Below are 27211 nucleotides of genomic sequence, written 5' to 3' on the forward strand. Positions count from 1 at the left end.
GGCAATATAAAGTACACTGTTTGATCTGCTGGGTTTCTCCAGCACTGTGTTTTCTGTACCTTTATCTTGGCAATATAAAGTACACTGTTTGATCTGCTGGGTTTCTCCAGCACTGTGTTTTCTGTACTTTTATCTTGGCAATATAAAGTACACTGTTTGATCTGCTGGGTTTCTCCAGCACTGTGTTTTCTGTACCTTTATCTTGGCAATATAAAATACACTGTTTGATCTGCTGGGTTTCTCCAGCACTGTGTTTTCTGTACCTTTATCTTGGCAATATAAAGTACACTGTTTGATCTGCTGGTTTCTCCAGCACTGTGTTTTCTGTACCTTTATCTTGGCAATATAAAGTACACTGTTTGATCTGCTGGTTTCTCCAGCACTGTGTTTTCTGTACTTTTATCTTGGCAATATAAAGTACACTGTTTGATCTGCTGGTTTCTCCAGCACTGTGTTTTCTGTATTTTAACTTGGCAATATAAAGTACACTGTTTGATCTGCTGGGTTTCTCCAGCACTGTGTTTTCTGTACTTTTATCTTGGCAATATAAAGTACACTGTTTGATCTGCTGGTTTCTCCAGCACTGTGTTTTCTGTACTTTTATCTTGGCAATATAAAGTACACTGTTTGATCTGCTGGTTTCTCCAGCACTGTGTTTTCTGTACTTTTATCTTGGCAATATAAAGTACACTGTTTGATCTGCTGGTTTCTCCAGCACTGTGTTTTCTGTACTTTTATCTTGGCAATATAAAGTACACTGTTTGATCTGCTGGGTTTCTCCAGCACTGTGTTTTCTGAACCTTTATCATGGCAATATAAAATACACTGTTTGGTCTGCTGGGTTTCTCCAGCACTGTGTTTTCTGTACCTTTATCTTGGCAATATAAAGTACACTGTTTGATCTGCTGGTTTCTCCAGCACTGTGTTTTATGTACCTTTATCTTGGTAATATAAAGTACACTGTTTGATCTGCTGGGTTTCTCCAGCACTGTGTTTTCTGTACCTTTATCTTGGCAATATAAAGTACACTGTTTGATCTGCTGGGTTTCTCCAGCACTGTGTTTTCTGTACCTTTATCTTGGCAATATAAAGTACACTGTTTGATCTGCTGGGTTTCTCCAGCACTGTGTTTTCTGTACCTTTATCTTGGCAATATAAAGTACACTGTTTGATCTGCTGGGTTTCTCCAGCACTGTGTTTTCTGTACCTTTATCTTGGCAATATAAAGTACACTGTTTGATCTGCTGGTTTCTCCAGCACTGTGTTTTCTGTACCTTTATCTTGGCAATATAAAGTACACTGTTTGATCTGCTGGTTTCTCCAGCACTGTGTTTTCTGTACTTTTATCTTGGCAATATAAAGTACACTGTTTGATCTGCTGGGTTTCTCCAGCACTGTGTTTTCTGTACCTTTATCTTGGCAATATAAAGTAGACTGTTTGATCTGCTGGTTTCTCCAGCACTGTGTTTTCTGTACCTTTATCTTGGCAATATAAAGTACACTGTTTGTTCTGCTGGTTTCTCCAGCACTGTGTTTTCTGTACTTTTATCTTGGCAATATAAAGTACACTGTTTGATCTGCTGGTTTCTCCAGCACTGTGTTTTCTGTACTTTTATCTTGGCAATATAAAGTACACTGTTTGATCTGCTGGTTTCTCCAGCACTGTGTTTTCTGTATTTTAACTTGGCAATATAAAGTACACTGTTTGATCTGCTGGGTTTCTCCAGCACTGTGTTTTCTGAACCTTTATCTTGGCAATATAAAATACACTGTTTGGTCTGCTGGTTTTCTCCAGCACTGTGTTTTCTGTACCTTTATCTTGGCAATATAAAGTACACTGTTTGATCTGCTGGTTTCTCCAGCACTGTGTTTTCTGTACTTTTATCTTGGCAATATAAAGTACACTGTTTGATCTGCTGGTTTCTCCAGCACTGTGTTTTCTGTATTTTAATTTGGCAATATAAAGTACACTGTTTGATCTGCTGGGTTTCTCCAGCACTGTGTTTTCTGAACCTTTATCTTGGCAATATAAAATACACTGTTTGGTCTGCTGGGTTTCTCCAGCACTGTGTTTTCTGTACCTTTATCTTGGCAATATAAAGTACACTGTTTGATCTGCTGGGTTTCTCCAGCACTGTGTTTTCTGTACCTTTATCTTGGCAATATAAAGTACACTGTTTGGTCTGCTGGGTTTCTCCAGCACTGTGTTTTCTGTACCTTTATCTTGGCAATATAAAGTACACTGTTTGATCTGCTGGGTTTCTCCAGCACTGTGTTTTCTGTACCTTTATCTTGGCAATATAAAGTACACTGTTTGATCTGCTGGGTTTCTCCAGCACTGTGTTTTCTGTACCTTTATCTTGGCAATATAAAGTACACTGTTTGATCTGCTGGGTTTCTCCAGCACTGTGTTTTCTGTACCTTTATCTTGGCAATATAAAGTACACTGTTTGATCTGCTGGTTTCTCCAGCACTGTGTTTTCTGTACTTTTATCTTGGCAATATAAAGTACACTGTTTGATCTGCTGGGTTTCTCCAGCACTGTGTTTTCTGTACCTTTATCTTGGCAATATAAAGTACACTGTTTGATCTGCTGGTTTCTCCAGCACTGTGTTTTCTGTACTTTTATCTTGGCAATATAAAGTACACTGTTTGATCTGCCGGTTTCTCCAGCACTGTGTTTTCTGTACTTTTATCTTGCCAATATAAAGTACACTGTTTGATCTGCTGGTTTCTCCAGCACTGTGTTTTCTGTACTTTTATCTTGGCAATATAAAGTACACTGTTTGATCTGCTGGGTTTCTCCAGCACTGTGTTTTCTGTATTTTAACTTGGCAATATAAAGTACACTGTTTGATCTGCTGGGTTTCTCCAGCACTGTGTTTTCTGAACCTTTATCTTGGCAATATAAAATACACTGTTTGGTCTGCTGGGTTTCTCCAGCACTGTGTTTTCTGTACCTTTATCTTGGCAATATAAAGTACACTGTTTGATCTGCTGGTTTCTCCAGCACTGTGTTTTCTGTACTTTTATCTTGGCAATATAAAGTACACTGTTTGATCTGCTGGTTTCTCCAGCACTGTGTTTTCTGTACCTTTATCTTGGCAATATAAAGTACACTGTTTGATCTGCTGGTTTCTCCAGCACTGTGTTTTCTGTACTTTTATCTTGGCAATATAAAGTACACTGTTTGATCTGCTGGTTTCTCCAGCACTGTGTTTTCTGTATTTTAACTTGGCAATATAAAGTACACTGTTTGATCTGCTGGGTTTCTCCAGCACTGTGTTTTCTGAACCTTTATCTTGGCAATATAAAATACACTGTTTGGTCTGCTGGTTTTCTCCAGCACTGTGTTTTCTGTACCTTTATCTTGGCAATATAAAGTACACTGTTTGATCTGCTGGTTTCTCCAGCACTGTGTTTTCTGTACTTTTATCTTGGCAATATAAAGTACACTGTTTGATCTGCTGGTTTCTCCAGCACTGTGTTTTCTGTATTTTAATTTGGCAATATAAAGTACACTGTTTGATCTGCTGGGTTTCTCCAGCACTGTGTTTTCTGAACCTTTATCTTGGCAATATAAAATACACTGTTTGGTCTGCTGGGTTTCTCCAGCACTGTGTTTTCTGTACCTTTATCTTGGCAATATAAAGTACACTGTTTGATCTGCTGGGTTTCTCCAGCACTGTGTTTTCTGTACCTTTATCTTGGCAATATAAAGTACACTGTTTGGTCTGCTGGGTTTCTCCAGCACTGTGTTTTCTGTACCTTTATCTTGGCAATATAAAGTACACTGTTTGATCTGCTGGGTTTCTCCAGCACTGTGTTTTCTGTACCTTTATCTTGGCAATATAAAGTACACTGTTTGATCTGCTGGGTTTCTCCAGCACTGTGTTTTCTGTACCTTTATCTTGGCAATATAAAGTACACTGTTTGATCTGCTGGGTTTCTCCAGCACTGTGTTTTCTGTACCTTTATCTTGGCAATATAAAGTACACTGTTTGATCTGCTGGTTTCTCCAGCACTGTGTTTTCTGTACTTTTATCTTGGCAATATAAAGTACACTGTTTGATCTGCTGGGTTTCTCCAGCACTGTGTTTTCTGTACCTTTATCTTGGCAATATAAAGTACACTGTTTGATCTGCTGGTTTCTCCAGCACTGTGTTTTCTGTACTTTTATCTTGGCAATATAAAGTACACTGTTTGATCTGCCGGTTTCTCCAGCACTGTGTTTTCTGTACTTTTATCTTGCCAATATAAAGTACACTGTTTGATCTGCTGGTTTCTCCAGCACTGTGTTTTCTGTACTTTTATCTTGGCAATATAAAGTACACTGTTTGATCTGCTGGGTTTCTCCAGCACTGTGTTTTCTGTATTTTAACTTGGCAATATAAAGTACACTGTTTGATCTGCTGGGTTTCTCCAGCACTGTGTTTTCTGAACCTTTATCTTGGCAATATAAAATACACTGTTTGGTCTGCTGGGTTTCTCCAGCACTGTGTTTTCTGTACCTTTATCTTGGCAATATAAAGTACACTGTTTGATCTGCTGGTTTCTCCAGCACTGTGTTTTCTGTACTTTTATCTTGGCAATATAAAGTACACTGTTTGATCTGCTGGTTTCTCCAGCACTGTGTTTTCTGTATTTTAACTTGGCAATATAAAGTACACTGTTTGATCTGCTGGGTTTCTCCAGCACTGTGTTTTCTGAACCTTTATCTTGGCAATATAAAATACACTGTTTGGTCTGCTGGGTTTCTCCAGCACTGTGTTTTCTGTACCTTTATCTTGGCAATATAAAGTACACTGTTTGATCTGCTGGTTTCTCCAGCACTGTGTTTTCTGTACTTTTATCTTGGCAATATAAAGTACACTGTTTGATCTGCTGGGTTTCTCCAGCACTGTGTTTTCTGTATTTTAACTTGGCAATATAAAGTACACTGTTTGATCTGCTGGGTTTCTCCAGCACTGTGTTTTCTGAAGCTTTATCTTGGCAATATAAAATACACTGTTTGGTCTGCTGGGTTTCTCCAGCACTGTGTTTTCTGTACCTTTATCTTGGCAATATAAAGTACACTGTTTGATCTGCTGGTTTCTCCAGCACTGTGTTTTCTGTACTTTTATCTTGGCAATATAAAGTACACTGTTTGATCTGCTGGTTTCTCCAGCACTGTGTTTTCTGTATTTTAACTTGGCAATATAAAGTACACTGTTTGATCTGCTGGGTTTCTCCAGCACTGTGTTTTCTGAACCTTTATCTTGGCAATATAAAATACACTGTTTGGTCTGCTGGGTTTCTCCAGCACTGTGTTTTCTGTACCTTTATCTTGGCAATATAAAGTACACTGTTTGATCTGCTGGTTTCTCCAGCACTGTGTTTTCTGTACTTTTATCTTGGCAATATAAAGTACACTGTTTGATCTGCTGGTTTCTCCAGCACTGTGTTTTCTGTATTTTAACTTGGCAATATAAAGTACACTGTTTGATCTGCTGGGTTTCTCCAGCACTGTGTTTTCTGAACCTTTATCTTGGCAATATAAAATACACTGTTTGATCTGCTGGGTTTCTCCAGCACTGTGTTTTCTGTACCTTTATCTTGGCAATATAAAGTACACTGTTTGATCTGCTGGGTTTCTCCAGCACTGTGTTTTCTGAACCTTTATCTTGGCAATATAAAATACACTGTTTGATCTGCTGGGTTTCTCCAGCACTGTGTTTTCTGTACCTTTATCTTGGCAATATAAAGTACACTGTTTGGTCTGCTGGGTTTCTCCAGCACTGTGTTTTCTGTACCTTTATCTTGGCAATATAAAGTACACTGTTTGATCTGCTGGTTTCTCCAGCACTGTGTTTTCTGTACTTTTATCTTGGCAATATAAAGTACACTGTTTGATCTGCTGGTTTCTCCAGCACTGTGTTTTCTGTATTTTAACTTGGCAATATAAAGTACACTGTTTGATCTGCTGGGTTTCTCCAGCACTGTGTTTTCTGAACCTTTATCTTGGCAATATAAAATACACTGTTTGGTCTGCTGGGTTTCTCCAGCACTGTGTTTTCTGTACCTTTATCTTGGCAATATAAAGTACACTGTTTGATCTGCTGGGTATCTCCAGCACTGTGTTTTCTGTACTTTTATCTTGGCAATATAAAGTACACTGTTTGATCTGCTGTTTTCTCCAGCACTGTGTTTTCTGTATTTTAACTTGGCAATATAAAGTACACTGTTTGATCTGCTGGGTTTCTCCAGCACTGTGTTTTCTGAACCTTTATCTTGGCAATATAAAATACACTGTTTGGTCTGCTGGGTTTCTCCAGCACTGTGTTTTCTGTACCTTTATCTTGGCAATATAAAGTACACTGTTTGATCTGCTGGGTTTCTCCAGCACTGTGTTTTCTGTACCTTTATCTTGGCAATATAAAGTACACTGTTTGGTCTGCTGGGTTTCTCCAGCACTGTGTTTTCTGTACCTTTATCTTGGCAATATAAAGTACACTGTTTGATCTGCTGGTTTCTCCAGCACTGTGTTTTCTGTACTTTTATCTTGGCAATATAAAGTACACTGTTTGATCTGCTGGTTTCTCCAGCACTGTGTTTTCTGTATTTTAACTTGGCAATATAAAGTACACTGTTTGATCTGCTGGGTTTCTCCAGCACTGTGTTTTCTGAACCTTTATCTTGGCAATATAAAATACACTGTTTGGTCTGCTGGGTTTCTCCAGCACTGTGTTCTCTGTACCTTTATCTTGGCAATATAAAGTACACTGTTTGATCTGCTGGGTTTCTCCAGCACTGTGTTTTCTGTACCTTTATCTTGGCAATATAAAGTACACTGTTTGGTCTGCTGGGTTTCTCCAGCACTGTGTTTTCTGTACCTTTATCTTGGCAATATAAAGTACACTGTTTGATCTGCTGGGTTTCTCCAGCACTGTGTTTTCTGTACCTTTATCTTGGCAATATAAAGTACACTGTTTGATCTGCTGGGTTTCTCCAGCACTGTGTTTTCTGTACCTTTATCTTGGCAATATAAAGTACACTGTTTGATCTGCTGGTGTCTCCAGCACTGTGTTTTCTGTACTTTTATCTTGGCAATATAAAGTACACTGTTTGATCTGCTGGGTTTCTCCAGCACTGTGTTTTCTGTACCTTTATCTTGGCAATATAAAGTACACTGTTTGATCTGCTGGTTTCTCCAGCACTGTGTTTTCTGTACTTTTATCTTGGCAATATAAAGTACACTGTTTGATCTGCTGGTTTCTCCAGCACTGTGTTTTCTGTATTTTAACTTGGCAATATAAAGTACACTGTTTGATCTGCTGGGTTTCTCCAGCACTGTGTTTTCTGAACCTTTATCTTGGCAATATAAAATACACTGTTTGGTCTGCTGGGTTTCTCCAGCACTGTGTTTTCTGTACCTTTATCTTGGCAATATAAAGTACACTGTTTGATCTGCTGGTTTCTCCAGCACTGTGTTTTCTGTACTTTTATCTTGGCAATATAAAGTACACTGTTTGATCTGCTGGTTTCTCCAGCACTGTGTTTTCTGTATTTTAATTTGGCAATATAAAGTACACTGTTTGATCTGCTGGGTTTCTCCAGCACTGTGTTTTCTGAACCTTTATCTTGGCAATATAAAATACACTGTTTGGTCTGCTGGGTTTCTCCAGCACTGTGTTTTCTGTACCTTTATCTTGGCAATATAAAGTACACTGTTTGATCTGCTGGGTTTCTCCAGCACTGTGTTTTCTGTACCTTTATCTTGGCAATATAAAGTACACTGTTTGGTCTGCTGGGTTTCTCCAGCACTGTGTTTTCTGTACCTTTATCTTGGCAATATAAAGTACACTGTTTGATCTGCTGGGTTTCTCCAGCACTGTGTTTTCTGTACCTTTATCTTGGCAATATAAAGTACACTGTTTGATCTGCTGGGTTTCTCCAGCACTGTGTTTTCTGTACCTTTATCTTGGCAATATAAAGTACACTGTTTGATCTGCTGGGTTTCTCCAGCACTGTGTTTTCTGTACCTTTATCTTGGCAATATAAAGTACACTGTTTGATCTGCTGGTTTCTCCAGCACTGTGTTTTCTGTATTTTAATTTGGCAATATAAAGTACACTGTTTGATCTGCTGGGTTTCTCCAGCACTGTGTTTTCTGAACCTTTATCTTGGCAATATAAAATACACTGTTTGGTCTGCTGGGTTTCTCCAGCACTGTGTTTTCTGTACCTTTATCTTGGCAATATAAAGTACACTGTTTGATCTGCTGGGTTTCTCCAGCACTGTGTTTTCTGTACCTTTATCTTGGCAATATAAAGTACACTGTTTGGTCTGCTGGGTTTCTCCAGCACTGTGTTTTCTGTACCTTTATCTTGGCAATATAAAGTACACTGTTTGATCTGCTGGGTTTCTCCAGCACTGTGTTTTCTGTACCTTTATCTTGGCAATATAAAGTACACTGTTTGATCTGCTGGGTTTCTCCAGCACTGTGTTTTCTGTACCTTTATCTTGGCAATATAAAGTACACTGTTTGATCTGCTGGGTTTCTCCAGCACTGTGTTTTCTGTACCTTTATCTTGGCAATATAAAGTACACTGTTTGATCTGCTGGTTTCTCCAGCACTGTGTTTTCTGTACCTTTATCTTGGCAATATAAAGTACACTGTTTGATCTGCTGGTTTCTCCAGCACTGTGTTTTCTGTACTTTTATCTTGGCAATATAAAGTACACTGTTTGATCTGCTGGGTTTCTCCAGCACTGTGTTTTCTGTACCTTTATCTTGGCAATATAAAGTACACTGTTTGATCTGCTGGTTTCTCCAGCACTGTGTCTTCTGTACCTTTATCTTGGCAATATAAAGTACACTGTTTGATCTGCCGGTTTCTCCAGCACTGTGTTTTCTGTACTTTTATCTTGCCAATATAAAGTACACTGTTTGATCTGCTGGTTTCTCCAGCACTGTGTTTTCTGTACTTTTATCTTGGCAATATAAAGTACACTGTTTGATCTGCTGGGTTTCTCCAGCACTGTGTTTTCTGTATTTTAACTTGGCAATATAAAGTACACTGTTTGATCTGCTGGGTTTCTCCAGCACTGTGTTTTCTGAACCTTTATCTTGGCAATATAAAATACACTGTTTGGTCTGCTGGGTTTCTCCAGCACTGTGTTTTCTGTACCTTTATCTTGGCAATATAAAGTACACTGTTTGATCTGCTGGTTTCTCCAGCACTGTGTTTTCTGTACTTTTATCTTGTCAATATAAAGTACACTGTTTGATCTGCTGGTTTCTCCAGCACTGTGTTTTCTGTATTTTAACTTGGCAATATAAAGTACACTGTTTGATCTGCTGGGTTTCTCCAGCACTGTGTTTTCTGAACCTTTATCTTGGCAATATAAAATACACTGTTTGGTCTGCTGGGTTTCTCCAGCACTGTGTTTTCTGTACCTTTATCTTGGCAATATAAAGTACACTGTTTGATCTGCTGGTTTCTCCAGCACTGTGTTTTCTGTACTTTTATCTTGGCAATATAAAGTACACTGTTTGATCTGCTGGGTTTCTCCAGCACTGTGTTTTCTGTATTTTAACTTGGCAATATAAAGTACACTGTTTGATCTGCTGGGTTTCTCCAGCACTGTGTTTTCTGAAGCTTTATCTTGGCAATATAAAATACACTGTTTGGTCTGCTGGGTTTCTCCAGCACTGTGTTTTCTGTACCTTTATCTTGGCAATATAAAGTACACTGTTTGATCTGCTGGTTTCTCCAGCACTGTGTTTTCTGTACTTTTATCTTGGCAATATAAAGTACACTGTTTGATCTGCTGGTTTCTCCAGCACTGTGTTTTCTGTATTTTAACTTGGCAATATAAAGTACACTGTTTGATCTGCTGGGTTTCTCCAGCACTGTGTTTTCTGAACCTTTATCTTGGCAATATAAAATACACTGTTTGGTCTGCTGGGTTTCTCCAGCACTGTGTTTTCTGTACCTTTATCTTGGCAATATAAAGTACACTGTTTGATCTGCTGGTTTCTCCAGCACTGTGTTTTCTGTACTTTTATCTTGGCAATATAAAGTACACTGTTTGATCTGCTGGTTTCTCCAGCACTGTGTTTTCTGTATTTTAACTTGGCAATATAAAGTACACTGTTTGATCTGCTGGGTTTCTCCAGCACTGTGTTTTCTGAACCTTTATCTTGGCAATATAAAATACACTGTTTGATCTGCTGGGTTTCTCCAGCACTGTGTTTTCTGTACCTTTATCTTGGCAATATAAAGTACACTGTTTGATCTGCTGGGTTTCTCCAGCACTGTGTTTTCTGAACCTTTATCTTGGCAATATAAAATACACTGTTTGATCTGCTGGGTTTCTCCAGCACTGTGTTTTCTGTACCTTTATCTTGGCAATATAAAGTACACTGTTTGGTCTGCTGGGTTTCTCCAGCACTGTGTTTTCTGTACCTTTATCTTGGCAATATAAAGTACACTGTTTGATCTGCTGGTTTCTCCAGCACTGTGTTTTCTGTACTTTTATCTTGGCAATATAAAGTACACTGTTTGATCTGCTGGTTTCTCCAGCACTGTGTTTTCTGTATTTTAACTTGGCAATATAAAGTACACTGTTTGATCTGCTGGGTTTCTCCAGCACTGTGTTTTCTGAACCTTTATCTTGGCAATATAAAATACACTGTTTGGTCTGCTGGGTTTCTCCAGCACTGTGTTTTCTGTACCTTTATCTTGGCAATATAAAGTACACTGTTTGATCTGCTGGGTATCTCCAGCACTGTGTTTTCTGTACTTTTATCTTGGCAATATAAAGTACACTGTTTGATCTGCTGTTTTCTCCAGCACTGTGTTTTCTGTATTTTAACTTGGCAATATAAAGTACACTGTTTGATCTGCTGGGTTTCTCCAGCACTGTGTTTTCTGAACCTTTATCTTGGCAATATAAAATACACTGTTTGGTCTGCTGGGTTTCTCCAGCACTGTGTTTTCTGTACCTTTATCTTGGCAATATAAAGTACACTGTTTGATCTGCTGGGTTTCTCCAGCACTGTGTTTTCTGTACCTTTATCTTGGCAATATAAAGTACACTGTTTGGTCTGCTGGGTTTCTCCAGCACTGTGTTTTCTGTACCTTTATCTTGGCAATATAAAGTACACTGTTTGATCTGCTGGTTTCTCCAGCACTGTGTTTTCTGTACTTTTATCTTGGCAATATAAAGTACACTGTTTGATCTGCTGGTTTCTCCAGCACTGTGTTTTCTGTATTTTAACTTGGCAATATAAAGTACACTGTTTGATCTGCTGGGTTTCTCCAGCACTGTGTTTTCTGAACCTTTATCTTGGCAATATAAAATACACTGTTTGGTCTGCTGGGTTTCTCCAGCACTGTGTTCTCTGTACCTTTATCTTGGCAATATAAAGTACACTGTTTGATCTGCTGGGTTTCTCCAGCACTGTGTTTTCTGTACCTTTATCTTGGCAATATAAAGTACACTGTTTGGTCTGCTGGGTTTCTCCAGCACTGTGTTTTCTGTACCTTTATCTTGGCAATATAAAGTACACTGTTTGATCTGCTGGGTTTCTCCAGCACTGTGTTTTCTGTACCTTTATCTTGGCAATATAAAGTACACTGTTTGATCTGCTGGGTTTCTCCAGCACTGTGTTTTCTGTACCTTTATCTTGGCAATATAAAGTACACTGTTTGATCTGCTGGTGTCTCCAGCACTGTGTTTTCTGTACTTTTATCTTGGCAATATAAAGTACACTGTTTGATCTGCTGGGTTTCTCCAGCACTGTGTTTTCTGTACCTTTATCTTGGCAATATAAAGTACACTGTTTGATCTGCTGGTTTCTCCAGCACTGTGTTTTCTGTACTTTTATCTTGGCAATATAAAGTACACTGTTTGATCTGCTGGTTTCTCCAGCACTGTGTTTTCTGTATTTTAACTTGGCAATATAAAGTACACTGTTTGATCTGCTGGGTTTCTCCAGCACTGTGTTTTCTGAACCTTTATCTTGGCAATATAAAATACACTGTTTGGTCTGCTGGGTTTCTCCAGCACTGTGTTTTCTGTACCTTTATCTTGGCAATATAAAGTACACTGTTTGATCTGCTGGTTTCTCCAGCACTGTGTTTTCTGTACTTTTATCTTGGCAATATAAAGTACACTGTTTGATCTGCTGGTTTCTCCAGCACTGTGTTTTCTGTATTTTAATTTGGCAATATAAAGTACACTGTTTGATCTGCTGGGTTTCTCCAGCACTGTGTTTTCTGAACCTTTATCTTGGCAATATAAAATACACTGTTTGGTCTGCTGGGTTTCTCCAGCACTGTGTTTTCTGTACCTTTATCTTGGCAATATAAAGTACACTGTTTGATCTGCTGGGTTTCTCCAGCACTGTGTTTTCTGTACCTTTATCTTGGCAATATAAAGTACACTGTTTGGTCTGCTGGGTTTCTCCAGCACTGTGTTTTCTGTACCTTTATCTTGGCAATATAAAGTACACTGTTTGATCTGCTGGGTTTCTCCAGCACTGTGTTTTCTGTACCTTTATCTTGGCAATATAAAGTACACTGTTTGATCTGCTGGGTTTCTCCAGCACTGTGTTTTCTGTACCTTTATCTTGGCAATATAAAGTACACTGTTTGATCTGCTGGGTTTCTCCAGCACTGTGTTTTCTGTACCTTTATCTTGGCAATATAAAGTACACTGTTTGATCTGCTGGTTTCTCCAGCACTGTGTTTTCTGTATTTTAATTTGGCAATATAAAGTACACTGTTTGATCTGCTGGGTTTCTCCAGCACTGTGTTTTCTGAACCTTTATCTTGGCAATATAAAATACACTGTTTGGTCTGCTGGGTTTCTCCAGCACTGTGTTTTCTGTACCTTTATCTTGGCAATATAAAGTACACTGTTTGATCTGCTGGGTTTCTCCAGCACTGTGTTTTCTGTACCTTTATCTTGGCAATATAAAGTACACTGTTTGGTCTGCTGGGTTTCTCCAGCACTGTGTTTTCTGTACCTTTATCTTGGCAATATAAAGTACACTGTTTGATCTGCTGGGTTTCTCCAGCACTGTGTTTTCTGTACCTTTATCTTGGCAATATAAAGTACACTGTTTGATCTGCTGGGTTTCTCCAGCACTGTGTTTTCTGTACCTTTATCTTGGCAATATAAAGTACACTGTTTGATCTGCTGGGTTTCTCCAGCACTGTGTTTTCTGTACCTTTATCTTGGCAATATAAAGTACACTGTTTGATCTGCTGGTTTCTCCAGCACTGTGTTTTCTGTACCTTTATCTTGGCAATATAAAGTACACTGTTTGATCTGCTGGTTTCTCCAGCACTGTGTTTTCTGTACTTTTATCTTGGCAATATAAAGTACACTGTTTGATCTGCTGGGTTTCTCCAGCACTGTGTTTTCTGTACCTTTATCTTGGCAATATAAAGTACACTGTTTGATCTGCTGGTTTCTCCAGCACTGTGTCTTCTGTACCTTTATCTTGGCAATATAAAGTACACTGTTTGATCTGCTGGTTTCTCCAGCACTGTGTTTTCTGTATTTTAATTTGGCAATATAAAGTACACTGTTTGATCTGCTGGGTTTCTCCAGCACTGTGTTTTCTGAACCTTTATCTTGGCAATATAAAATACACTGTTTGGTCTGCTGGGTTTCTCCAGCACTGTGTTTTCTGTACCTTTATCTTGGCAATATAAAGTACACTGTTTGATCTGCTGGGTTTCTCCAGCACTGTGTTTTCTGTACCTTTATCTTGGCAATATAAAGTACACTGTTTGATCTGCTGGTTTCTCCAGCACTGTGTTTTCTGTACCTTTATCTTGGCAATATAAAGTACACTGTTTGATCTGCTGGTTTCTCCAGCACTGTGTTTTCTGTACTTTTATCTTGGCAATATAAAGTACACTGTTTGATCTGCTGGGTTTCTCCAGCACTGTGTTTTCTGTACCTTTATCTTGGCAATATAAAGTACACTGTTTGATCTGCTGGTTTCTCCAGCACTGTGTTTTCTGTACTTTTATCTTGGCAATATAAAGTACACTGTTTGATCTGCTGGTTTCTCCAGCACTGTGTTTTCTGTATTTTAACTTGGCAATATAAAGTACACTGTTTGATCTGCTGGGTTTCTCCAGCACTGTGTTTTCTGAAGCTTTATCGTGGCAATATAAAATACACTGTTTGGTCTGCTGGGTTTCTCCAGCACTGTGTTTTCTGTACCTTTATCTTGGCAATATAAAGTACACTGTTTGATCTGCTGGTTTCTGCAGCACTGTGTTTTCTGTACTTTTATCTTGGCAATATAAAGTACACTGTTTGATCTGCTGGTTTCTCCAGCACTGTGTTTTCTGTATTTTAACTTGGCAATATAAAGTACACTGTTTGATCTGCTGGGTTTCTCCAGCACTGTGTTTTCTGAACCTTTATCTTGGCAATATAAAATACACTGTTTGGTCTGCTGGGTTTCTCCAGCACTGTGTTTTCTGTACCTTTATCTTGGCAATATAAAGTACACTGTTTGATCTGCTGGTTTCTCCAGCACTGTGTTTTCTGTACTTTTATCTTGGCAATATAAAGTACACTGTTTGATCTGCTGGTTTCTCCAGCACTGTGTTTTCTGTATTTTAACTTGGCAATATAAAGTACACTGTTTGATCTGCTGGGTTTCTCCAGCACTGTGTTTTCTGAACCTTTATCTTGGCAATATAAAATACACTGTTTGATCTGCTGGGTTTCTCCAGCACTGTGTTTTCTGTACCTTTATCTTGGCAATATAAAGTACACTGTTTGGTCTGCTGGGTTTCTCCAGCACTGTGTTTTCTGTACCTTTATCTTGGCAATATAAAGTACACTGTTTGATCTGCTGGTTTCTCCAGCACTGTGTTTTCTGTACTTTTATCTTGGCAATATAAAGTACACTGTTTGATCTGCTGGTTTCTCCAGCACTGTGTTTTCTGTATTTTAACTTGGCAATATAAAGTACACTGTTTGGTCTGCTGGGTTTCTCCAGCACTGTGTTTTCTGTACCTTTATCTTGGCAATATAAAGTACACTGTTTGATCTGCTGGTTTCTCCAGCACTGTGTTTTCTGTACTTTTATCTTGGCAATATAAAGTACACTGTTTGATCTGCTGGGTTTCTCCAGCACTGTGTTTTCTGTACCTTTATCTTGGCAATATAAAGTACACTGTTTGGTCTGCTGGGTTTCTCCAGCACTGTGTTTTCTGTACCTTTATCTTGGCAATATAAAGTACACTGTTTGATCTGCTGGGTTTCTCCAGCACTGTGTTTTCTGTACCTTTATCTTGGCAATATAAAGTACACTGTTTGATCTGCTGGGTTTCTCCAGCACTGTGTTTTCTGTACCTTTATCTTGGCAATATAAAGTACACTGTTTGATCTGCTGGGTTTCTCCAGCACTGTGTTTTCTGTACCTTTATCTTGGCAATATAAAGTACACTGTTTGATCTGCTGGTTTCTCCAGCACTGTGTTTTCTGTATTTTAATTTGGCAATATAAAGTACACTGTTTGATCTGCTGGGTTTCTCCAGCACTGTGTTTTCTGAACCTTTATCTTGGCAATATAAAATACACTGTTTGGTCTGCTGGGTTTCTCCAGCACTGTGTTTTCTGTACCTTTATCTTGGCAATATAAAGTACACTGTTTGATCTGCTGGGTTTCTCCAGCACTGTGTTTTCTGTACCTTTATCTTGGCAATATAAAGTACACTGTTTGGTCTGCTGGGTTTCTCCAGCACTGTGTTTTCTGTACCTTTATCTTGGCAATATAAAGTACACTGTTTGATCTGCTGGGTTTCTCCAGCACTGTGTTTTCTGTACCTTTATCTTGGCAATATAAAGTACACTGTTTGATCTGCTGGGTTTCTCCAGCACTGTGTTTTCTGTACCTTTATCTTGGCAATATAAAGTACACTGTTTGATCTGCTGGGTTTCTCCAGCACTGTGTTTTCTGTACCTTTATCTTGGCAATATAAAGTACACTGTTTGATCTGCTGGTTTCTCCAGCACTGTGTTTTCTGTACCTTTATCTTGGCAATATAAAGTACACTGTTTGATCTGCTGGTTTCTCCAGCACTGTGTTTTCTGTACTTTTATCTTGGCAATATAAAGTACACTGTTTGATCTGCTGGGTTTCTCCAGCACTGTGTTTTCTGTACCTTTATCTTGGCAATATAAAGTACACTGTTTGATCTGCTGGTTTCTCCAGCACTGTGTCTTCTGTACCTTTATCTTGGCAATATAAAGTACACTGTTTGATCTGCTGGTTTCTCCAGCACTGTGTTTTCTGTATTTTAATTTGGCAATATAAAGTACACTGTTTGATCTGCTGGGTTTCTCCAGCACTGTGTTTTCTGAACCTTTATCTTGGCAATATAAAATACACTGTTTGGTCTGCTGGGTTTCTCCAGCACTGTGTTTTCTGTACCTTTATCTTGGCAATATAAAGTACACTGTTTGATCTGCTGGGTTTCTCCAGCACTGTGTTTTCTGTACCTTTATCTTGGCAATATAAAGTACACTGTTTGATCTGCTGGTTTCTCCAGCACTGTGTTTTCTGTACCTTTATCTTGGCAATATAAAGTACACTGTTTGATCTGCTGGTTTCTCCAGCACTGTGTTTTCTGTACTTTTATCTTGGCAATATAAAGTACACTGTTTGATCTGCTGGGTTTCTCCAGCACTGTGTTTTCTGTACCTTTATCTTGGCAATATAAAGTACACTGTTTGATCTGCTGGTTTCTCCAGCACTGTGTTTTCTGTACTTTTATCTTGGCAATATAAAGTACACTGTTTGATCTGCTGGTTTCTCCAGCACTGTGTTTTCTGTATTTTAACTTGGCAATATAAAGTACACTGTTTGATCTGCTGGGTTTCTCCAGCACTGTGTTTTCTGAAGCTTTATCGTGGCAATATAAAATACACTGTTTGGTCTGCTGGGTTTCTCCAGCACTGTGTTTTCTGTACCTTTATCTTGGCAATATAAAGTACACTGTTTGATCTGCTGGTTTCTGCAGCACTGTGTTTTCTGTACTTTTATCTTGGCAATATAAAGTACACTGTTTGATCTGCTGGTTTCTCCAGCACTGTGTTTTCTGTATTTTAACTTGGCAATATAAAGTACACTGTTTGATCTGCTGGGTTTCTCCAGCACTGTGTTTTCTGAACCTTTATCTTGGCAATATAAAATACACTGTTTGGTCTGCTGGGTTTCTCCAGCACTGTGTTTTCTGTACCTTTATCTTGGCAATATAAAGTACACTGTTTGATCTGCTGGTTTCTCCAGCACTGTGTTTTCTGTACTTTTATCTTGGCAATATAAAGTACACTGTTTGATCTGCTGGTTTCTCCAGCACTGTGTTTTCTGTATTTTAACTTGGCAATATAAAGTACACTGTTTGATCTGCTGGGTTTCTCCAGCACTGTGTTTTCTGAACCTTTATCTTGGCAATATAAAATACACTGTTTGATCTGCTGGGTTTCTCCAGCACTGTGTTTTCTGTACCTTTATCTTGGCAATATAAAGTACACTGTTTGGTCTGCTGGGTTTCTCCAGCACTGTGTTTTCTGTACCTTTATCTTGGCAATATAAAGTACACTGTTTGATCTGCTGGTTTCTCCAGCACTGTGTTTTCTGTACTTTTATCTTGGCAATATAAAGTACACTGTTTGATCTGCTGGTTTCTCCAGCACTGTGTTTTCTGTATTTTAACTTGGCAATATAAAGTACACTGTTTGATCTGCTGGGTTTCTCCAGCACTGTGTTTTCTGAACCTTTATCTTGGCAATATAAAATACACTGTTTGGTCTGCTGGGTTTCTCCAGCACTGTGTTTTCTGTACCTTTATCTTGGCAATATAAAGTACACTGTTTGATCTGCTGGTTTCTCCAGCACTGTGTTTTCTGTACTTTTATCTTGGCAATATAAAGTACACTGTTTGATCTGCTGGTTTCTCCAGCACTGTGTTTTCTGTATTTTAACTTGGCAATATAAAGTACACTGTTTGATCTGCTGGGTTTCTCCAGCACTGTGTTTTCTGAACCTTTATCTTGGCAATATAAAATACACTGTTTGGTCTGCTGGGTTTCTCCAGCACTGTGTTTTCTGTACCTTTATCTTGGCAATATAAAGTACACTGTTTGATCTGCTGGGTTTCTCCAGCACTGTGTTTTCTGTACCTTTATCTTGGCAATATAAAGTACACTGTTTGGTCTGCTGGGTTTCTCCAGCACTGTGTTTTCTGTACCTTTATCTTGGCAATATAAAGTACACTGTTTGATCTGCTGGTTTCTCCAGCACTGTGTTTTCTGTACTTTTATCTTGGCAATATAAAGTACACTGTTTGATCTGCTGGTTTCTCCAGCACTGTGTTTTCTGTATTTTAACTTGGCAATATAAAGTACACTGTTTGATCTGCTGGGTTTCTCCAGCACTGTGTTTTCTGAACCTTTATCTTGGCAATATAAAATACACTGTTTGGTCTGCTGGGTTTCTCCAGCACTGTGTTTTCTGTACCTTTATCTTGGCAATATAAAGTACACTGTTTGATCTGCTGGGTTTCTCCAGCACTGTGTTTTCTGTACCTTTATCTTGGCAATATAAAGTACACTGTTTGGTCTGCTGGGTTTCTCCAGCACTGTGTTTTCTGTACCTTTATCTTGGCAATATAAAGTACACTGTTTGATCTGCTGGGTTTCTCCAGCACTGTGTTTTCTGTACCTTTATCTTGGCAATATAAAGTACACTGTTTGATCTGCTGGGTTTCTCCAGCACTGTGTTTTCTGTACCTTTATCTTGGCAATATAAAGTACACTGTTTGATCTGCTGGTGTCTCCAGCACTGTGTTTTCTGTACTTTTATCTTGGCAATATAAAGTACACTGTTTGATCTGCTGGTTTCTCCAGCACTGTGTTTTCTGTATTTTAACTTGGCAATATAAAGTACACTGTTTGATCTGCTGGTTTCTCCAGCACTGTGTTTTCACTTCAACTGCGGTGTATGCCGTGTTTCACTGCTGATTGTCACGTGTTGTGGCATTTAAGCTCACAGAGCCATCCCTTTCCACTCATTGAAGTAGGGAGGGAAACAGGGATGACATAGATGCTCAATCGATATTTGGAGATACATACATGGAGAAGGTTTAGAAGAATGTGAACCAACTGCAGGCAAATGGAACTAGCTCCGAATACTAATTTGGTCAGCATGGATATGTTGGCTTGAGGGAATGTTCTGTCTGACAGTAGAATATTGTCTTTTTCTCAGCAATTTATAGGAAGTTAAGTGCTTTACTATGAATATTTTTCGAGCATGTGTGTTATGTCATGTCAAGTTTATTGTCATCTGATTGTAAAAGCACAACTTGACAAAACAGTGTCCTCTGGTCCTCGGTGCAAAACATGCAGACACAATCAGATGTAATATATATATATATTCAGGACATGCCAATAAATAAATATTGTTTAATGAATCTAAGAGTCTTGGAGGGTTAGTGTGAGCAGTTCCTTTGGTTGTTCAGTGTTCTCACTGACTGTGGGAAAATGCTGTTACTTAGCCTGGTGGTGCTACCTCTGGATACTCCTATATCTCTTTCCTGGTTGTGCATGTTTTTCACTGAGGACGGGAAAATATTTTGTTGGGTTATACTTGTGCAATCAGATGATAATAAACTTGACTTGAAAAGTCTTGGTGACCGGAAAATTGTAGAGAAGCACATCCTTGAGAAAAGGCTCAAACCTGAAATATTGACTGACCATTTCTAATCATGGATGCTGTCTGACCTGAGTTTCTTCAGCACTTCTTGGTCTGCTCAAAAAAATTGTATAATGCTTGGGTCAGATTGTATCCATGAAAACGGGAAAAAGTTGTGTTTCTCGTCAGATTTAACCAGTTCTGTTGCAGTGTCTTGGATGTGAAATGTTCACTCTCTCAACAGTGCGGCCTGACCTACTGAATATTTCCAGAATACACTTTTTAATTCCAGATTTCCAGTGCCTGCATTATTCTTGTTTGTGTTTTTATAATGCAGTTATTGTAGTTAGTGTAACAGCCTTGCATTAAGGCTCCATTCTTTCCCATTTTACACCCCCCACCCCATCAGTATTCCATCGGTCGATACCCCAGCCTAGATTTAAGCCTAAACAAATTACTTTGCACATCTATCCTGGTCCCCTCTGCCCCCACATGCAACAAGGACAGGATTCCCCTTGTTGACACTGCAGGACTTGCTAAGTTCCTTTGTTATTTCTGTGTTTTTACTTTTTTGAAATATTTTGTTTGGTTTAGTTTGTATTTCTATAGAACTGACAGAAACATTTTGTGGCATTTGCAGTTTGTACTGGGAAAAGTCCTTCCTCTTTACAGAATAATTGATTATCTGTGACTTTTATTTCCCCATGGAAAATTCCAGGAATCAAATTTTTGAGTTTATTCTGCTAAATCTTTCTTGTTGAACAAATGCACATTGGATTAAGTTTCATCTGATCATTACATCACTGTGAACCAAACTGTCATAAGTACATTGATGCATCTTACTCTTGATCCCATGTCAGGATTTTACAGCATGAAAACAGACCCTGTGTCCCAACTTGTCCATGCCAACCAAATTGTCTCCCTAAGCTCATCCAAATTGGCTGAATTTTTCCCATATTACACCAAATCATACAGATCAGAAACCATATATTGTCATGTCATAAATACTAATGTCATATTGCACAAAATTCCCTTTAAGACGTAAAGATTTGTCATTAGTTTTTATCTGGCACCCTTTCTTCTCTTCTCTTTGGCTTGGCTTCGTGGACGAAGATTTATGGAAGGGTAATGTCCACGTCAGCTGCAGGCGGGACAGGCAGACACAGTTGCAGGGGAAAATTGGTTGGTTGGGGTTGGGTGTTGGGTTTTAAAAGAGAGTCCCCTCAAAGACACTGATGGTCTGTGGATTTGCCTTCAGCGTTCCTGCAGCTGCACATGACTCCAGTTCAGTTCAAAATATTGGCCACCCAAGACCAGATCCAATGAGGAAGCCTTCATTGGGAGCCCTTCTTGATGTCAGAACCCTCTCGAATCCTGGTTCTAACGAGCCAGTCTCCAGCAGCCAGTAGCTTGGTGTGATTCCTTTGACCACGGGTCGCCCACAGCCTGTGTGGGTTCCTTGCCCTCAAGTCTGCAACATGTCGCCTTGTGTGAGTCTAACTGCAGAGCACCTCACTGGTCCATCACTGTGATCACCTTACTTGGGGGTCACCTCTTCTGCTTCTCCTTCTCAAAGGTGGGTGTTCTCTTCATTACTGGACCTCTGTGCTGGTCCACTGCTCTCCCAGTGTCTGCAACCCCTCGAAGCCACCATCAAGCACAGTCACTACCTTCTTGGGCCCAGACCCTGTATTCTCAGGATTTTAATTTAAAAACTGTCGGCTCCTTTAATGAACCATTTAAAGCCTGTTTGGAGTTGTTGGCAGTTGGACTGGGCAGTAGGACCCTTCGGGGACTATGGTGTCTCCACTCCCTTGGTCCGCACCGGCAGTGCGCTATTTTTCGTATGCTTTTCGTTCTTTCTTTGGCTTGGCTTCAGGGACGAAGATTTATGGAGGGGTATGTCCACATTTGACAAGTCCGATGCGGGACAGGCAGGCACGGTTGCAGCGGTTGCAAGGGAAAATTGGTCGGTTGGGGTTGGGTGTTGGGTTTTTCCTCCTTTCTCTTTTGTCATTGAGGTGGGCTCTGCGGTCTTCTTCAAAGGAAGTTGCTGCCCGCTGAACTGTGAGGCGCCAAGATGCATGGTTGGAGGCGATATCAGCCCACTGGCAGTGGTCAATGGGGCAGGCACCAAGAGATTTCTTTAAGCAGTCCTTGTACCTCTTCTTTGGTGCATCTCTGTCTCGGTGGCCAGTGGAGAGCTCGCCATAGAACACAATCTTGGGAAGGCGATGGTCCTCCATTCTGGAGACGTGACCCACCCAGCACAGTTGAGTCTTCAGCAGCATGGATTCGATGCTTGCGGACTCTGCCATCTCGAGTACTTCGATGTTGGTGATGAAGTCATTCCAATGAATGTTGAGGATGGAGCGGAGACAGCGCTGATGGAAGCGTTCTAGGAGCTGTAGGTGATGCCGGTAGAGGACCCATGATTCGGAGTCGAACAGGAGCGTGGGTATGACAACGGCTCTGTACACGTTGATCTTTGTGTGTTTCTTCAGGTGGTTGTTTTTCCATCAACTTTTCCATCAACGTTTCATATCCATCAACTTGTGTAAATGTCTTTTCAACATTGTAATTGTACCTGTTTATATAATAACCAGGTGTGATTGTGGACGTTGTTCTTCCAGAACAAAAGTAAATGACAATATAATATTCTTTTCTGAAAGGGATAATTGAAGTACAAATAATAGATTATCCTTTCAATGTATATTGTGACATCCTACCTGCACCCTGTCTATTGTACCCCAGGAACCTGTACCCTGATTGTGGCAAACCCTACGTTCTTTTTCATTGTTCCAGGCACTTGCTGGTACAGACAAATGTTGGGATTTTCCATCTTGGCCTATTTATCTTGAAAACCACTGCTCTTGGACTGTACTCCTTGGAGTTCTGATCTTTTGCTATCCAAGTATCACAGCGTTGTAGGTACACAGTCTTCTCTGATTTCCTGTCTAAATTCTGTGTTTTGTCATTTACTGCTGTTTATTCACTGTTGGTCCAATATTGTGGCCCGATAAAGGGTTTTGAATATATATAAATTATTTCTATTCACTATGCAGTCTGACCTGAGTGTTTGCAGCATTTTCTGTTTATATTTCAAATTTATACATTCTTTGATTTATATTTATTGTGGAATTCTCCCCCTTGAATGCTGAATTGCAATGGATAAACTCAGTACCACTACTTTCTGTTCCGGCCAATTCTGATGTGAGGTTATCTATCTGTAATAGTTTTCTAACTTGTTCTCTCGCATATTGCCAAACTTGATGAAGGGTTTTTGACCTGAAATATTAACTTTGTTTCTCTTTCTATAGCTGCTACTTGATCTGAGTATTTGTAGCATTTGGGTGGCCTGGTTAGTGTAGCGGTTAGCACAATGTCATTATGGCACCAGCGATCAGGACTGGTGTTCAAATCTGGCACTGTGATAAATAGTGTGTATGTTCTCCCCATGTCTGCGTGGTTTTCTCTGGATGCTCTGGTTTCTTCCCACTGTTAAAAAACATACCAGGGTTGTAGGTCATTTGGTGTAATTGGGTGGCACATGAGCCGAAATGAATGTCTTTTTTTAATAAAAATGGGTTTGATTTGAATTTTAATTCTGTTTGTAACCTTGCTGAATTGTTTTATTCAATTTGAGAGTCTGACCACTTCTCACATACCTTTAGATTTTATGATTGTCTTCCATCCGACCTTTCCCAAATTGGTTCATGAAACGTGCAAGTAAGCCTTGTTACCTTGAGCTGAGAGTAGATGATTTTTTTTTAACCTAGTTTCCCATCATCCATGTTGTGTAAAATTCATTTAAAATTTTATCTTTCTTATCTTTATATAACATCAACTACTTTCCCATCATCCCTATTTATCTAAAATACATCAGGCTCTGAACTTAAAATCTTTAAGTTCCTTTTGACCTCCTGAGCATTCATATCTTAAATCTCTGTTCAGTTTATTTGGACTTCCACGTATTTCCCAGTTTTGCAGTAACAATATCGAATCCTTAAGGACAGGGAAGTGAAATTTTGTCCCTTTACTTCAAATTAGCAACAATTGGGTTACATTGTAAAGTTGGTGCACCACTAAGTTCAGGAACAGCTGGTCCCCCTCCTCCACCATCAGACTTCTCAAGAACAAACACAATCAGGGACTCGTTTAAGGACTCTTACTTTGGCACTTCATTGATTTTTTTTCTATCTTTGAATTGCACATCTTTACTTGTTTACATGTGTACATTCTTTCATTTTCAGTCTTATTAATCATTTTATAGGTAAATAATACATGAGGAGAATAGGAGTACATAATCAAAAGAGGGAAAAAATATCACTATATGGCATCCTATGAAAAAAAACATTGTATTACACCACAATTAACAAATATGTTCTTATCTTCTCAAAGTGAAATCTTCAAAAAAATAAACATTTTTTTATTACAAAAACCCACCTAATCTTTAAAAAAAGAAAAGGCTGGGCAGCCTACCCTAAGAATTTATTAATAAAATTTAATTGTCTGGTCTTCACCAACAAAGATAGAGGAAATAAAATGTAGTACAGAAGGGAAAATAATTATATTAACTAAGTCATGTAGAAGTAATTTATAAAAGGTCACCAAGTCTCTTCAAATTTAACAGAAGTATCAAATGTAGGACTCCTAACTTTCTCTTTTTTTTTAAAAACTTTATTTAAGATTTTATAACATGAATAAAATAGAAAGTTCCAGTAAAAATATTAAACATAAGATAATAAAAATTACAATACTACATCGGCAGACTAAATAAACTAAACCCCCCCCCCCCAAATTAGTACACAACATTAATGACCTAGCTTAAAGTTAGTCTAAACCCCCCCCCCCCAAAATAAAGAGTGAAGAGTTACTCCTAACTTTCTCTAAACTTAAACATGACATAATTTGGATTAGAATCTTTCCATTTAAATAAGATAGCTCTTCTAGCCATCAGTGTAGAAAATGTGTAAGTGGGAACTTGTCCCACTTCTGAAGTATAATTCCAAAAAGAGCAGTCAATAGGTTAGGTTGCAAACTGATATCCAGTATAGCTGACAAAAAGTCTTAAAAATATCAATCCAATACCTCTCCAACATAGGACATGAGTTAGAGAAGCCATTTCTGATTTACATCTTTCACAAAGAGGACTAACATTAGAAAAAATACAGGCCAATTTGTCTTTCAACATATGAGCCTGATGTACAACTTTAAACTGAATCAAAGAATGTTGAGTGCCTATTGAAGAGATGTTAACCAGTCCAAAGATCTTTTCCCATAATTCCTCTGGAAGATCTAACCAGTTACACAGCTGTTTACATGTATACATTGAGTCAGTTTTTAATACTGTCAATAAGTGGTAATTATGCCTTACCTGCAGGAAAGAGAATCTCAGGATTATATGTGTTGTATGTTCTCTGACAATAAATCTGAAAGATGAAGTTCCTTAAATTACTCATCAACAGAATATAGATGCAGATGAATAGCCCTGGGCAAATGAATTTGTTTCAGCACATGAAGGGTCCATGGATGCTGCTTGACCTGCTCAACTCTCTGTTCACTCAATGTTTCAGCATCTGCAGGTTTGGTTTTTCTCACTATTTTTGTTACCCCTGATAACACAGCTTACCAGCGTCTCATTCATTACACGGAATCCTTCATCTGCCCACATCCTTTAACCACACTTTTTTGCTTTTGCATTTTAGAGCGTGAGTCTTTTGTTTTAGAATCATACCGCATAGAAAAGACATAACATCAGAAATATGGGCAAGAGTAGACGATCCGGACAATCAAGCCTGCTCCACCATTCAATGAGATCATGGTGAATCTGCACCTGTAATGTAGGGGTCACAGGCTGCCTTTGACAGAAGGCTAAGCATTGTGGGGAATGGAGTATTGTCATTGGTTTTTAAGTATTTGAATATCTCCGACTTTTGATGGAATTTTTAAACAATGAAAATAAATATATAAAAAAAACATCTAAAGCATGTTGATTAAAACCCATTAACTGAAATAAAAGCATAAAACTAAAATAAAACAAAGTCTAGGAGCAATATAAATATTTACCTTGTCATTGCAGGTTTTGCTAATGCCATACAGTTTTCAAGGAAACTAAGAATTGTGCAGATCAGTCCCCAACATGTATAACATCAGAAGCATGGAAGGAGATTGCTGGTAGATATTTTTGCAATTTTGTTGGTCACAGCTGAGATAGTACATGAATGGAGAATAGCTTGTGTTGTGTTTTTAATGTTAGAAGGGCAGCAAGAACAAACCAGGGGTTTAAAAAAAAAAGCAGGTCAATGACTTGAATATCAGTGATGGGAAATTTATTGGAAAGAAGAGGTCATGTTTAAACAATCTTGTAGTTTTATTTTGAGCAGGTTATCAGGAAAGTTGATGATGGGAAGGCTGTGGATGTTGTGTACGTGGACTTGAGTAAGGTCTTTGACAAGGTCCCACGCAGGAGGTTAGTCAGGATCAATGTTTGTCATCTATGCCAATTATAATGTGATAAATTGGATCAACAAGTTTTCAGATGACAAAGAATGGAGGCATTGTGGACCATGAGGATCTGGACCAGCTGGAAAAATGGGCTGAAAATGGCAGATGGAATTTGATGCAGACAATGAGGTCACAAGATCTCAAGACAAAGGAACCATTCAGCTCATCAAATCTTCTCCACAAATTCCCCCCTGAGCTAAATTGCTATCACATTTAGTTCCAAATTCTGGTCTTTTCCCCATATCCCTTGATATCCTGACTAATTAGATACCTATCGATCTCCCCCTTAAACTCCCCCAATGATCGGGCCTCCACAGCTGTTTGTGGCAATGAATTCCTCAAATCCACAACCCTCTGGGGTTATAATTCTAAAACTGTGCCCTCTTACCTGGATTCACCCACCAAGCAATACATTTTATTCACATCTACTCTGTCCAATCCATTCATTATTCAAAATGTTTCAATGAGATCCCTTCTTATTCTTCTATATTCCTATGAATACAGTCCAAGAGCCACAAACATTCCTCACATGTTAGCCCTTGTGTTCCAGGAATCATCCTGGTAAATCTTCTCTGTACTGTCTCCAACACAGTTACTCCAAATGACATCTCACCAGTGCCCCATAGAGCCTCATCAACACCACTTTACACTTATACAGTATTCCTCTTGAAATGAATGCCAACATTTGCTTTCTTTACTGTTGTTCAAACCTAATGGTTAACCTTTAGGTTATACTGCACGAGGACTCCAAGTCCCTTTGCATTTTCGAATTTTGAATTTTCTCCCCCTCCAAAAAAAAATCTGCCTGTTTATTTCCTCTTGTAAAATGCACAACTGTACATTTCTCAACATAGTATCTCATCTTCCATTTCTTTGCCCCCTCTCCTAAGCTGTCCAAGCCTCTTTGCAACTTTTCAGTTATGAGTCCAGAGGACCCCCAAAACCCAGCAGCAATAGAAATTCACCAAGACAAATGGTTACTTCA

At 39.0% G+C, this 27211-nt stretch overlaps 1 protein-coding gene across 8 annotated transcripts in view; it reads left to right on the forward strand.

Annotated features, from left to right (window-relative positions):
- LOC138755813 (tyrosine-protein phosphatase non-receptor type 2-like) overlaps positions 1 to 27211 on the forward strand; it is a 131762-nt gene that overhangs the window by 11475 nt on the left and 93076 nt on the right. The gene's annotated exons all lie outside the window — the stretch shown is intronic.

The sequence above is a fragment of the Narcine bancroftii genome, chromosome 2 (genome assembly GCF_036971445.1).
Source record: "Narcine bancroftii isolate sNarBan1 chromosome 2, sNarBan1.hap1, whole genome shotgun sequence".
In the NCBI taxonomy this organism is placed as follows: domain Eukaryota; kingdom Metazoa; phylum Chordata; class Chondrichthyes; order Torpediniformes; family Narcinidae; genus Narcine; species Narcine bancroftii.